A 14,196-nucleotide genomic window follows, 5' to 3' on the forward strand; every position below is an offset into this window, starting at 1 on the left:
TATAATTATAATGTATATTATTATTTATTATTAATATTATACTAAATTATTCTTTATAATAATTATAAATTAATAAATATCTAATAAAATAGTAAAATAAATGTAATAATAATAATAATAATAATAATAATAATAATAATAATAATAATAATAATAATATAATATAAATAAAAATAATATAAAAATAATTTATAATAATTATACTAAATTATTATTAGAGTTGAGAGTATGAATGTGATAGAAATGTAAGATTAATGATGTAAGAGAAAAATTGTAAATATCCATGTACTACAGGGCATGCAATAAAAACCCACTTACTGCTACTACTACTATTAAATTATTCTTTATAATTATTATAATAATTATTAAAATTATACTAAATTAATATTTATAATAATTATAAATAATAATTTAGTATAATATTAATAATAATAATAATAATAATAATAGTAGAAAAATAAATATCAAATGAAAGAACAAATAAAATCTAATGGGACCATCATCAAACTTTGTAAATCAAACTTTAGACCCTTTTGAAAACATTTTTTTTTTTTTTTTAAAGAAGAAGAAGAAAAAAAAAGAAAGAAATGTTTGGTACCTAATACTGTTACACCTAAATGGAACGAACGTGTAAGATAGGTCGTAAACTGACATTTAATCTGTTGGAAAGTAAGACGGAAGGGATTGGGTGTCGGTGCTAATCGCACCTGTACGCAATCGTAACTCGTTTCCTGACACGGAAACGTGTTAGTAATTCCATGACGAAAGGGGATGCTCCTTGATGTTTACCCCTTAAAACCCATCGGCCCGCGGCAGCTTCCTGTCGCAGGAAACGTTCAAAGTTAAAAGGGGGCGGCCTCAACGAACCATAACCGAATCATATATATATATATCCTTTAACACAAAAAGTTTCACCAAGAGAAGAGAGTTCAATCGTTTAGTACATTTTACCGGTTTTATTTCTCATACCTTTATTATTTTCATGTTTATTTTCATTTTAATACTCGATCAAATTATTGAAAGTGAAATTTCGTTTATTTTTTCTTTTTCATATTATTTTAATATAATTTACTTTTGTTCCCCAGTGTATATGTGTGTGTGTGTGTGTGTGTGTGTGTGTGTGTGTGAATGTATTGGTTTCAATTATAGTTATGATCTTATTCAATATAATATTTATCCTCTTGTATGTTGATAACGATCCGCTAACAGTTGGTACACTGACGATGACCATTAATGGAAACCTGGTTAACCTGCTGTAAAATCCCTTGTAATATTAGATTTGATATTTGCGATCAATGATATCGATAATTTATTATTGATTTCAATTTATGACGTGCTTCTTGTTTATCATGAAAAATCTTTATTAATATCTAACCCCCCTCCCTCCCTCCCTCCCTCCCTCCCTCTATTAATGATAATTTAATGAAATCAATAACTTGCAAAAGTTGAACAATAATTGAAAAGAAACGAACTTTGACAGATTTAAAAAAGATTCCTTTTTAAAAGAAATAAAATGGAAAGAAAAAAATGTTAAATAAATAAATAAAATATTATTATTAAAAAAAAAAAATAATTGTTAAGTAATAAAAATAACTTGCATACTTTGTCGAATGAAATAAAAATAAAAAATAAAAAATAAATAAAAAACGATAAGCCCATTTCAATCGGGAATCAACGTACCGGTTAATAGCAATTTGAGAAAGGATTGAAAACTAAAGTAAAAAAAAAAAAAATAATAATAATAAAAAATATAGCAGAAGAAAAATTATATAAGGAGGACAAACGGTTAAGGAACGGATATTCGAGTTTTGCACGGTTGGATGCTTTTCGTCGCACAACAGACATCCGCTTTTGATTTCTGTATCACAGAAACAGGTGGTCAGAAACACAGACGCGAAAGGACGTCCCCCTTTCGGACGCGCACTGGCTATTTCCGTTTACCGGTTTTTCCTCAAGATTTGCATTCAAGAACATCGTGCACTTGTCGCTAAAACCATGTCCGTCAACGTGAACCTACCGGAAATCTTCTAATTAAAAACCTACCAACTAATTCAAAACGATTCCCTGATGGTTGTTTTACTTTTTTTTTCTTTTTTTTCTTTTTTTTTCTTTCTTCAACCATTTATCAACGAACTTCCTATGGAAATACCTTAACATATGTGTAACTTCGTTTACCATAAGATCGTTAAAAATTGTTACTAAAACTCCCATTTGTAATATTATTTCTTCTTTTTATTTGTTGTTAAATTTCATTAACAAACACATTCGCCACCGCTGATGTGAATTCACGTCTTTTCAAGTTCTATTCCTAGTTACCGCTGACGTAATTCACGTCATTTTAAATTTTAAAAATTTAATAAAAAGAAATTTATATATATATAAATATTTTTATTTTTTTAATATTATATAATATTTAAAAATACATATATAAAAAAAAATATATATATATATATATATATATATATATATATATATACATACATAATTTTGTATAAAATTTATATTTAATTATTTCAATATAATATTTAAATAATTATATTATATTATATATTATTATATTTTATTATTTAAATATAAGTTTAAATAATTAATAATTTTTGCCGATACCCAGTATTAAAAAAAAAATAATTAAAAAAAAAAATACGCCAGCCACGAATGTGTTAATTAAATTAATTGAATTCAGCAATTTGAAAGAATACCTGTAATACTATAATTACGATCAATATCGTTTAATTTATTATGCAATTATTATTTATATCGTTTAAATATTATAATGAATACTTAATTGAATATCTTAAGGATAAAAAAATGAAAATTAATTAAAATCGATAATTAGTTACGCTGTACTATGAAGATTTTCGATATCGTACTTTTGATATTCTCAATTTTTGTAAGCTATCAACTATAAGACGTTTAAAGTTACGTTAATGCGTAAATGAAAAGTCGGTATAGTTCGAAGAAGATAGCATTGGAATTTTTGTACATCGTTTAAGGAGCCAGAGAAAATTGAGCAATCAAGGGAGAAAACGATTATGTTCATTATTCCTGGCCGAATAATAATTACCTGTACCTGTACTTGTACCTGTACCTTTGATCGTAACATCGAAAACACCATACCTTTTATAATACACTATTCTCTGACGTAAAGTCGTCGATATAATTCGCGTAATAATAAACCTAATGATCGATACCGAGGAAATAACAAAAAAAATAAAAAAAAAAAACAAAAAAAGATTATCGTGGCACATGATCGCGTGAACATGGCTATCGTATCACACCCGTTACTTGCGATTAGCGATAATAACGATGATTCACCCGATTTAACTTCTTTATTTTATTTTTTTGTACTTTCTCTCACAATTCGCACACGTATTCTTAACTGGTCTACTACAACATATTTTTATTTGGTAAATCTTTTAACGAGATTTCTTTACCAAGATCGCACCTCTTTTTGACCCCCCATCAAAAAAAGTTTATTACTTTCTTCTTACACTTTTCCACAAAATTTCACGATACTTTATTATTTATAATCGTTACATTTATAAATAGTAAAATAATACGTACTTTGAAAGAGTAATTATATCCACAAAATTTTACCCCAACGATTATAAATAATTCATATTAATGTAATTTCATATAAATATATATGAAAATTATCATATCACGTATTATCCATGGCTTATATATAAATACAAACATACACACATAAATATAATATATAGTATATGTAAATACGTAAATACTACACATACGTGAATATATATAGAAACAAACAGGAACGTGAACGTAAATGCGAAAACATGAACGTGAAATGACCTTGGGTGTATAGACCTGACGGTGGTAAAACTTACCGTCAAAGAACGTTCAGGAGCTCTCGCGATACTTATCACCTTGATTTACATCGCCGTTAAAGTCGTTGACGTGACACGACTTAAACCCACCACTATCACCACCACCACCACCACCACCACCTTCTCCTCCCCATACATATACATTTCACCCTTTGTTTCTTTTCAGTCAACTCCCCTATCGTCCTCTCTTCCAACTCCTCCCACTCATTGATGTAAACTACGGTTTATAACGAGAGATTACAATTCTAATCATTTTTGTATCTATTTTAACTCCTTCTGGAATTTACAGTAATTTTTTTTATTTTTCTTTTTTTTTTTATCTCAAAGTAATAATAACTCGATGTTAAATATAAGGAAATATTATCCTTCTTTTTTTTAATTGTATTTTTGTTATTGTGTGCTTTTGCATTTTTATGTGTGTTATTTTATGTTGTGTTGTATAGGTATATATATATAATATGTTATATACGTTTCTTTGTTATTGTACTATTGTAATATTTTTACTAATTAAATTAGAAGTATTTTATATATTTAAAATGATTGAAGTTTGTATATAATATTAAATAAATTATTTCATATATAAATGTACCGTTTTACGTTATCTAAAAAATAAATCTTTGTTTGTTTAATTATATTTTTTTTTATTGTGAGAGTTTGCATTTCCATATATGTTATTTTATATATGTGTTGCATAGGTATATATATATAGTATGTTATAAGATATTTTTGTTATTGTACTATTATAATATTTTGAGCAATAAAATTAAAATTATTTTATATATTTAAAATGATGGAAGTTTGTATATAATATTAAATAAATTATTTCGTATATAAATGTACCGTTTTACGTTACCTAAAAAATAAATCTTGGTTGTTTAATTATATTTTTGTTACTGTGTGCTTTTGCATTTTTATGTGTGTTAATTTACATATATGTGTTGTATGAGTATATATACAGTATGCTATACGATTTTTTGTTATTGTACTATTGTAGTATTTTTAATAATTAAATTAGTGAAGTATTTTATATATTTAAAATGATTGAAGTTTGTATATAATATTAAATACATTATTTCGTATATAAATGTACCGTTTTACGTTATCTAAAAAATAAATCTTTGTTTGTTTAATTATATTTTTTTTTATTGTGAGAGTTTGCATTTCCATATATGTTATTTTATATATGTGTTGCATAGATATATATATAGTATGTTATAAGATATTTTTGTTATTGTACTATTATAATATTTTGAACAATAAAATTAAAATTATTTTATATATTTAAAATGATGGAAGTTTGTATATAATATTAAATAAATTATTTCGTATATAAACGTACCGTTTTAAGTTACCTAAAAAAAAAAAATCTTGGTTCTACCAAGAATGAAATTATGATTATTATTAATTGTCATTAGGAACTCAAAAGTTTATCATCGCAAATACCAAATCCACCAAGAAAGAAATGATTTTGAAAATATTATGCGAAGATAAATCAAACGTCTCTATTTTTAAAACGATTATCTTAACATTTGATGATACAATCAGAAAGATCAATGTTCCTTTTTTGAGAAATGAGAAAAGAGAAACGAATTTAATAACATTTTCTTCACAGACTGGCTTGTTTTTTCTGATTGTAAGAGAAGTCAGTAAGGTCCCACGAAAGTTCTTTTCTTGACACCGGAGGGGAAAAGAATAGAGAGAAAAAGAGAAAAGAGATAGAACAAGAGGATTCCAAAGTTGGAGGGTGCTGTCGGCGCCCCAGGGCGCACAATTAAACGTGATTATCCCTCATTAAGGACGAATTCGTCGGACGAATGGGTGAGGGAGGTTGAGCTTGCGTAATTGTGGGAACGAATCGTTGCCGTTTTCATTCTTTCTTTCTTTCTCTCTCTCTCTCTCACTCTCTCTCTTATACACACACGAATATATACATAAATATATAGACACATTAACACGCAAATACATTTTACGTTTCTTTCTACGTGGTCACCTTGATGATGGTAGCCCGCGGATCGTTGCGTTGAGTTGAGTTGAGTTGATTTGAGTTAAGTTGCGTTGCGTTGCGTTGCGTGCACCCACGCTGAAAATCAGACTTTACCTTTAGGCCAAATTCTTACGAAAAAGAATAATCGACAGATTTAATATTTGAATTTCTTTCCATTATTCGATTATTTCGTTACGCTCGATACTTTCACTAAATTTTTATATCTTTCCGTTACTTTTCGTTCCGTTCCATTCCGTTCCGTTCCGATTAATCTTTTAATACGAAAGAACAATAATCAAAATTTCATCTTACAATGAAATCAAATTTCATTTATAGTTAGTAATGATTTTCATTAAATTTATACAAAAATATAATATACAAGTTCCTATATTAATATTATTGTTATAGTACACGTGTTCTTTTTTAATTTATTAACAATTTCTAATTTTTACAATTAACCTGATTGGAAATATTCGATAAATTGTTTAAATTATTTTATTATTACAATATGCTTATTCTATTGGAATAATATAAAAAAAAATCTGCTTTAACATAGTTGCAATAATATTCTACATGAGAATACAATTTCCAATTATTATCAAACTAATTTAAATAACATTATAAATATTCGATAAATTGGTTAAATTATTTTATTATTACAATATGCTTATTCTATTGGAATAATATTTAAAAAAAATCTGCTTTAACATAGTTGCAATAATATTCTACATGAGAATACATTTTCCAATTATTATCAAACTAATTTAAATAACATTATAAATATTCGATAAATTGTTTAAATTATTTAATTATCACAATATGCTTATTCTATTGGAATAATATAAAAAAAAAATCTGCTTAAACATAGTTGCAATAATATTCTATATTAGAATACATTCTTCAATTATTATCAAACTAATTTAAATAATATTTTAATCCAGTCAATTTTCAAAATAAAATTCGTATCACCAAAAAAAAAAAAAAACATTTAAATTGAAACAATTTATACGATCAAAATAATAAAAGTTTATTTTAACAATAGTGAAATATTTTCAGAAAATTTCGTTCAAAAAAAATTAGAAATCGTTATCGTTTTTTCTAGTATCAAGTATAATGCAACTTCAGAAGTTTCCCTTTTGACACCCTTATTCTCCTTCAGTCTATTGCTTTTCACGATTATTATTGTCGGCAAATTTCATCGAGCAAACGGAGATGCCAGTGCGTCGTTCGCAAATTGCACCCTTTACCGGTGCGATTAGCTTATCTCGTCGGCTGTCGTAATGGCACACGCGTCCGGTATTTGCAATGTGTGTAAGAGAAAGAAAGAGAGAGAGAGGGCAAGAGAGAGGGCAAGAGAAAGAGAGAGAGAGAGAACACAACGTGGTCGTCGAGGTTTAGTTAGGAGAAAGGAGAAGAAGACAGGGGAACACACGAGTTGATCAAGAGGAAAGGAGAGGTGCAAAGGGGTAAAGGAGGAAAAGAGAGAGGAAAAGAGAGAGGAAAAGAGAGAGGAAAAAAGAAAGAAAAAGAGAGAGAGAGAGAGAGAAAGAGAAAGAGATATCCACACGAGTTTATCTAAAGTCCGCATTACGTATAGTCGACATCCGTGCTTTTAAATGGTAAGGCGTCGTAAAACGATCCAATTACATTCGGATAAAGCATAATCTTTTTACGACATTACTATGGTTTATCATTTTTTTTCTTCTTCTTTTTTTATCTTACCTTACAAAAAAAAAATAAAAAGAAAAAGAAAAAGAAAAAGAAAAAACATAGAAATCCTACTGGAAAGAAAACGATATATCATACCTTTGAAAAATGTTTGTTCATTTTTTTTCATAAGCTTATTCTTCTAATTTATTTTTATTTAATATTTCATAATTAATTTAATTTTTTTATTTTATAAAAGATGATTAACTATGAACTTCATTCAATGATAATGAATAAAATTATGATAAAGGTACATTTATATTTTATTAATAAAATTATTTCTTTTATCTAGGAATATTTATTATTTTATATCATTGTGTGTGTGTGTGTGTGATCAATGTTAATATTATAAATTAAATATTATATATAATATAATATTATAATTTTTATAATAATTTAATATATAATATATTTAATATTTTATAATATATATATATATATATTATTTTTATTATATGAAATAATTTATTTAATATACATATATATTATATTATTTAATATATATATTATAAATTTATTATAAATATATATAATAATATAATAATATATATAATATAATAATAATTAAAATATATTTAATTTTATAATATAAAATATTATAATATAACACAAATTATAATTTATAATAAATAATTATTATAAATTAAATATTATAATAATATATACTATAAATATTGAAGGAAAAGAAAGAAGAAAAATTTAAAAAATTTGTTGCTAATAGAACGATCCTCTTATACACTGTGATACAATATTATTTTCATTTGTATTTCTTAAATAATTAAGACATACGTTGTAATATACTTTTGAACTTTTCAAACACTGAATATACTATTAATTGAAATGTTTATTAAATAAATAATTAAAAAAAAAAAGTGTTCTTATGTATTTTTTAAATAAATTCTTTCATAAGATTTTATTCTTGCTTATTTTTCTTTTTTGTATTCTTAGAAAATCAAGCAATGATATATAGTTTTCCTTCAAATAGAAATAGTACAACGAGTTTTCAAATTGTTCAGTCCTAGAATCGTCGTTAGCATCCTATCGTGGATAAGGTAATAGAAAAAGACATTAGGAAAAGGCGTAACCAGTCGTCACACGAGTTTTCTAATGCATCTGCCTTTGAGTAAACGCGAAGAAACGCGTTCTTTTACGACTATTCTCTCTCAACCTTCTGTCTCTTTTTGTCATACCTTTTTTTTCTTTCTCTTTTTTCTTTTTTTTTTTTTTTTATTTATTCTCTTGAACTCGTCTTCTCGAACGTGTTTAAGTGTATATACATATATATATATATATATATAGAGAGAGAGAGAGAGAGAGAGAAGAAGAAGAAGAAACAGGAAAGATCTTTTTCTTCATCTCGATTCGCCAAGCCGCTCGCGTCGGGCACACGAGCATCGTCACGTAAAACAAATATGACGTGGAAAAAGGGACTGATCAAACAACAGGTGCACCTGTTAAAATGGGACCATACTCACCACCACCAATCGTAGTGGTAGAGATCCCGTAAAGTTGTGTATATATTTCACGTTTATGGTATTCTAGTTAGATCCTCATTTTAATCATTATTTACGAATAGGTATTTATATTTATATATATATATTTTTTTTACATATGCAAATTGATCATGTTTAATTATCTATTTAAATTCCAATTAAATGGTACTCTTTTACACGTGTATATGAGACGTCAATCGGAAATTTTTTTATTGTGTTACAAGTTGACGAGTTATGTTTATAAACGTCGTGTAAAATAAATAATTATTGTTAGTTGGAAAAAATATATTTTGTGTTACCTTAATATGGGGTAGTATAAGTGTCGTTTGTTTTTTCTCTTTATATTTTTAATTAAATTATTAAATTTATTATTATTAAATTTAATATTATTAAATTTAATATTATTAAATTAAATTATGAAAATTATTAAATTTAAAATTATTAAAACTATTAAAAGGAAAATTATTAAATTAAGCTGTTAAATTTAAAATTATTAAAAAGAAAATTATTAAATTAGATTATTAAAATTATTAAAAGGAATATTATTAAATTATATTATTAAAATTATTAAAATGAAAATTATTAAATTAAATTATTAAAATTATTAAATATAAAATTATTAAAACTATTAAAATTAAAATTATTAAATTAAACTTTTAAATTTAAAATAATTAAAAAGAAAATTATTAAATTAAATTATTAAAACTATTAAAAGGAAAATTATTAAATTAAATTATTAAAATTAATAATTTTAAAATTATTAAAATGAAAATTAATAAAAAAATTAAATTATTAAAATTATTAAAATGAAAATTAATAAAAATTAAATTAATAAAATTAATAAAATGAAAATTTGTAAATTAATTTATTAAATTAAATTATTGAAATTATTACATTTAAAATTATTAATTAAATTATTACATTTACTCTGCTAATTAAGCAGAACACTATAAGTAAATCTATTTAGAAGATATATTTAAAAAAAAAAAAACATGAAATTTGTAAGAACTCGCGATAGTGTTTCATAATCTGCCAAATATTATATTATGTAAAATCTTGTTTTACAAAATGTAATACCACAATATTAATTAAATTTTAATAAAATTATTAATTTTTTGCTGTATTTTTTTTTTATACGCTTCTAGTAAGAAATTCCAATTTTTGAAGGATTAAATGATCTTATCTAGGATTTTGAGAGTCTCGCACGACGATGTGTGGTATCTAACCCGACTAAGACAACATTTGAGGAACCTTAGAATCTCTGAGTGCAGGTAGATATATACATTCAGGAACGTACCTCTTCTCTGGGAAAGTCAAACAATCAAACATACCGGGACGCGCCAAACGTTGACTCGCGGCATACATTTTCTCTCTCCTTCTCTCTCTTTCTGTCTCTCTCTCTCTCTCTCTCATTCTATCGTTTTTTTTTCTTTTTCTCTCTTTCTTCAACTCTTCTTCACTCTTTCACCCTATCGCAAACAACCTGTCGCGATAATCATACACCGGATAACGGTAGATAAAACTATAAGAGAAAGAGAGAGAGAGAGAGAGAGAGAGAGAGAAAGAATGAAATAAGTTGAAATGTGGAATATTGGTAGCACAAAATTGAAATCTAAAAAATTGTTATTTGTATTAAGAAATAAAATTATATTTATAATTATATTTAAAAAAAAAAAAAAAGAAATTAATAAATACAGGAATGAAACGATGACAATGAATGAAACTTCAAAATTGAGAAAAAGAAAAGAAAAGAAAAGGTTACAGTGAGTTGAAATGTGGAATTATATTTTAATGTAACACAAAATTAAAATTTTAAATATTGTCATTTATATTAAGAAATAAAATATATTTGAAAAATAAAATTATAATAAAATTAAATTAAATTAAAATAAAATAAAATAATATTAAAATAAAAAAGAAATTAAATACAAGAATAAAACAATGACAATGATTAAAATTCCATAATCGAAAGAAAAAAAAAAGATGACAGTGAATTAAAATGCAGAATATTGGTAGCACAAAATTGAAATCTAAAAAAAAATTGTCATTTGCATTAAGAAATGAAATAAAATATATTTAAAAAAATAAAAAACAAATTAAATACAAGAATGAAACAATGACAATGATTAAAATTCCATAATGGAAAGAAAAAAAAAAGATGACAGTGAATTAAAATGCAGAATATTGGTAGTACAAAATTAAAATCTAAAAAAAAATTGTCATTTGCATTAAGAAATAAAATAAATTATATCAAAAAAAAAAAAAAAAAAAAACAAACAAACAAACGAAAAAGAAAAATAAAAAAATAAAATAAATATAGGAATGAAAGGAAGACTAATCAAGAAATTAGTGGAGAACCATGAACAATGCTACCACCTGCGGCATGGGGATATCGGCACAAAACCGGTAACACCGAACGAGATGTATCATCCGTTGAGACTTGTCCTAAAAGAAAACACATGGTAGTGTCTTGTAATTTCGAGCATGGTCTCGCAAAAATTTCTTAATTTCGAAACACGATGCGATCGTGACGGACGATGACGACGACGACGACGACGACGACGACGACGACGACGATGAGCTAATTTAGTTTTGGGCTAAAGGAGAGACCGAAAATCAACGCCACGGGTGGTCCGTTAGAGTTCTTTTTCATCATCATACTACACTTCTTTCATTTTGTTTTTCTTCTTCTTCTTCTTCTTCTTCTTACTTTATTTTACCAGACAATGACAGTAGATTATCCTTCCGTCCTTATAAAAGGCACAGACGAAAACTGAACAACCCACACCATTGGATTTGGTCACTCGCCGCCTTTGGCAAGTGTTGTTACTGAATTGCGTCGACCCTAATCTCCTTTTAACAGCCCTTACAGTATCCTTTCTCTCTCTCTCTTTCTCTCTCTTTCTCTCTTTTTTTTTCTTTCCTCTGCATATACTCAATGACCATTTGTCTACACCTGACAGGTAAATATTTTCTTACATTTTCATTTATAATATTTTTGACTAAAGATTCAAATTACCAACACTTCAAATATTTTATATGCAATGTTACAATTTTTAGATTAGAATTATAGAAATAATCTTTTAAAAGAAACAAATTATATCAATTATATATTTAATATAAAATATAATTATATTAATATAATATTATATAATATAGAAGAAGAAGTTTATATTTCAGGTATACCTCTTTAGGAGGGTGTTTACCCCGAAGGCCCTCCCTACATGTTCGTTCCCCTTCACAATATACTTAATTCTAATTATGCCCTAATATAATATTAGATATTAGATATTAACATTATAAAAAACAATATAAACAATATATTATATAATATATTATAATATAAAATAAATATAATACATAAAATTATATTAATATAATTATATTAAATATAATATATATTTTTATATGAATAAAAAAAGAAAATAGAAGAAAAAAAAGAAAACAATTTCTAAACTTTCTCTCTTGCAACAATTCTTAAATTAAAATCAAATAAATAATTGTATAAAACAAACAAATATCAATATCAATTATAATATAATTTTATATGAAAGAAAAAAAAAAAAAAGAAACCCGCCCCCCCCCCCCCGAGAAGAAAAGAATTTCTAAAACTTAATCGAACGATCGAGAGATTAGATAATCGTAACAACCCTTTTTTTCTGGAATATGTTTGAAAAGGATAGAGCCCTTAGAAAGGGTTGGTCGAAAATTCAAGGATTCCGTCGGTGTCTCGAGGCACCGAACAATTTAACACAATTTCAGATTGGCCACACTCGCGGAATATGTGCGTCCATCCGTAGCATATAAAACCCTGGACACACCTGTTTCTTTCAAGCTAATCGCCGTCAAACTATCTTGTATCTCAATTCGCGGTAGGCCGAGGAATATTGATTTTTTGCTCGGGCTAAAGTATAACGTCGTCTAACGACCGAGTATCATCATACCGGTCTCACCTGGAGCTGGACCCAAAACGCTCGAGAATATGAAGTCTCCTTCTTCGTACCTTCTCATTGCACAACGGACTACAATCAAACGTGAAATGATCGATTCACTCACGGTGGTCTCACTTTGACCACGTTTTTTTTTTCTCTTTTTTCTTTTTTTTTTTTTTTTTTCATCTAATACATTTCTTCACATTAACAATAACATCTTTTTTTTTTCTTTCTTTCTTTCTTTCTTTATGCAAATGTTTATTACTCGTTAATATTTCATTTCACTTATATCTGGATACTTACAAAAATTGATGGATATATTATTAGGTGATTCGAAAAGTCGAAAGTTTCGTTTTTCTTTTGTTAAAATGAAGACAATTTTTACTTCGAGATTAAACCTAAACCTTTCAAGTAAGTGGTCATTATAAATAGTTGAATTTGATAAATTTAACCTCTCATCGATATGATGTGTTACTATTTGTCAGTTTGCATTAACAAATGCCATTATTGCGTCGGCAAAAAACGAAATGACTATTCGAACCACCTAATGTATTTTAATTACAATGATAACATTTCATTTGATACTATAATAATTGTAATTAATATTAAATTTTACTCTCGTTAATATTTTTCTTATATTTTCTATATGAAAATGTAATTATTTCAAATATTATTATTATGAAATAATGTCAAATTTATATCACTCGATACTTGTAAAAATTTAATAGAATATTTATAATGTATTATATTTCATTAAAATAGTTATATTTAATTATTATTTTTTTTAATTTTTTTTTATTATTATTTTGCTATATTATATTACTAACTCAAATAGTATATTATATCCATATATAAAAATATATTTAACACTTGTATAAATAAATTCCTAAAACACAAAATTACAATATATATATTTATTGCAATTACCTTAATCATTACATTTCTTTATTTCATTTTATTATTATTTTGCTATTTTAAGATTAACTCAAATATTATATTATATCCATAAATAAAAATATATTTAACACTTGTATAAATAAATTCCTAAAATACAAAATTACAATACATATATATGAGCCGTACAGTGCACACATCGATTAACTCCACTTTTTGAAAAATCTTAAATTTAAATGTCAAAACACTTGGTATAATCATAACTTTTTATATTTATAATAACTTTCCTGAATAATAAAGATTAACACCATTAAACGACAAAATTTATTCAAAAT

Source organism: Polistes dominula, unplaced genomic scaffold (assembly GCF_049000335.1).
Source record: "Polistes dominula isolate Pdom_NZ unplaced genomic scaffold, Pdom_raw_medaka contig_18, whole genome shotgun sequence".
In the NCBI taxonomy this organism is placed as follows: Eukaryota; Metazoa; Arthropoda; class Insecta; order Hymenoptera; family Vespidae; genus Polistes; species Polistes dominula.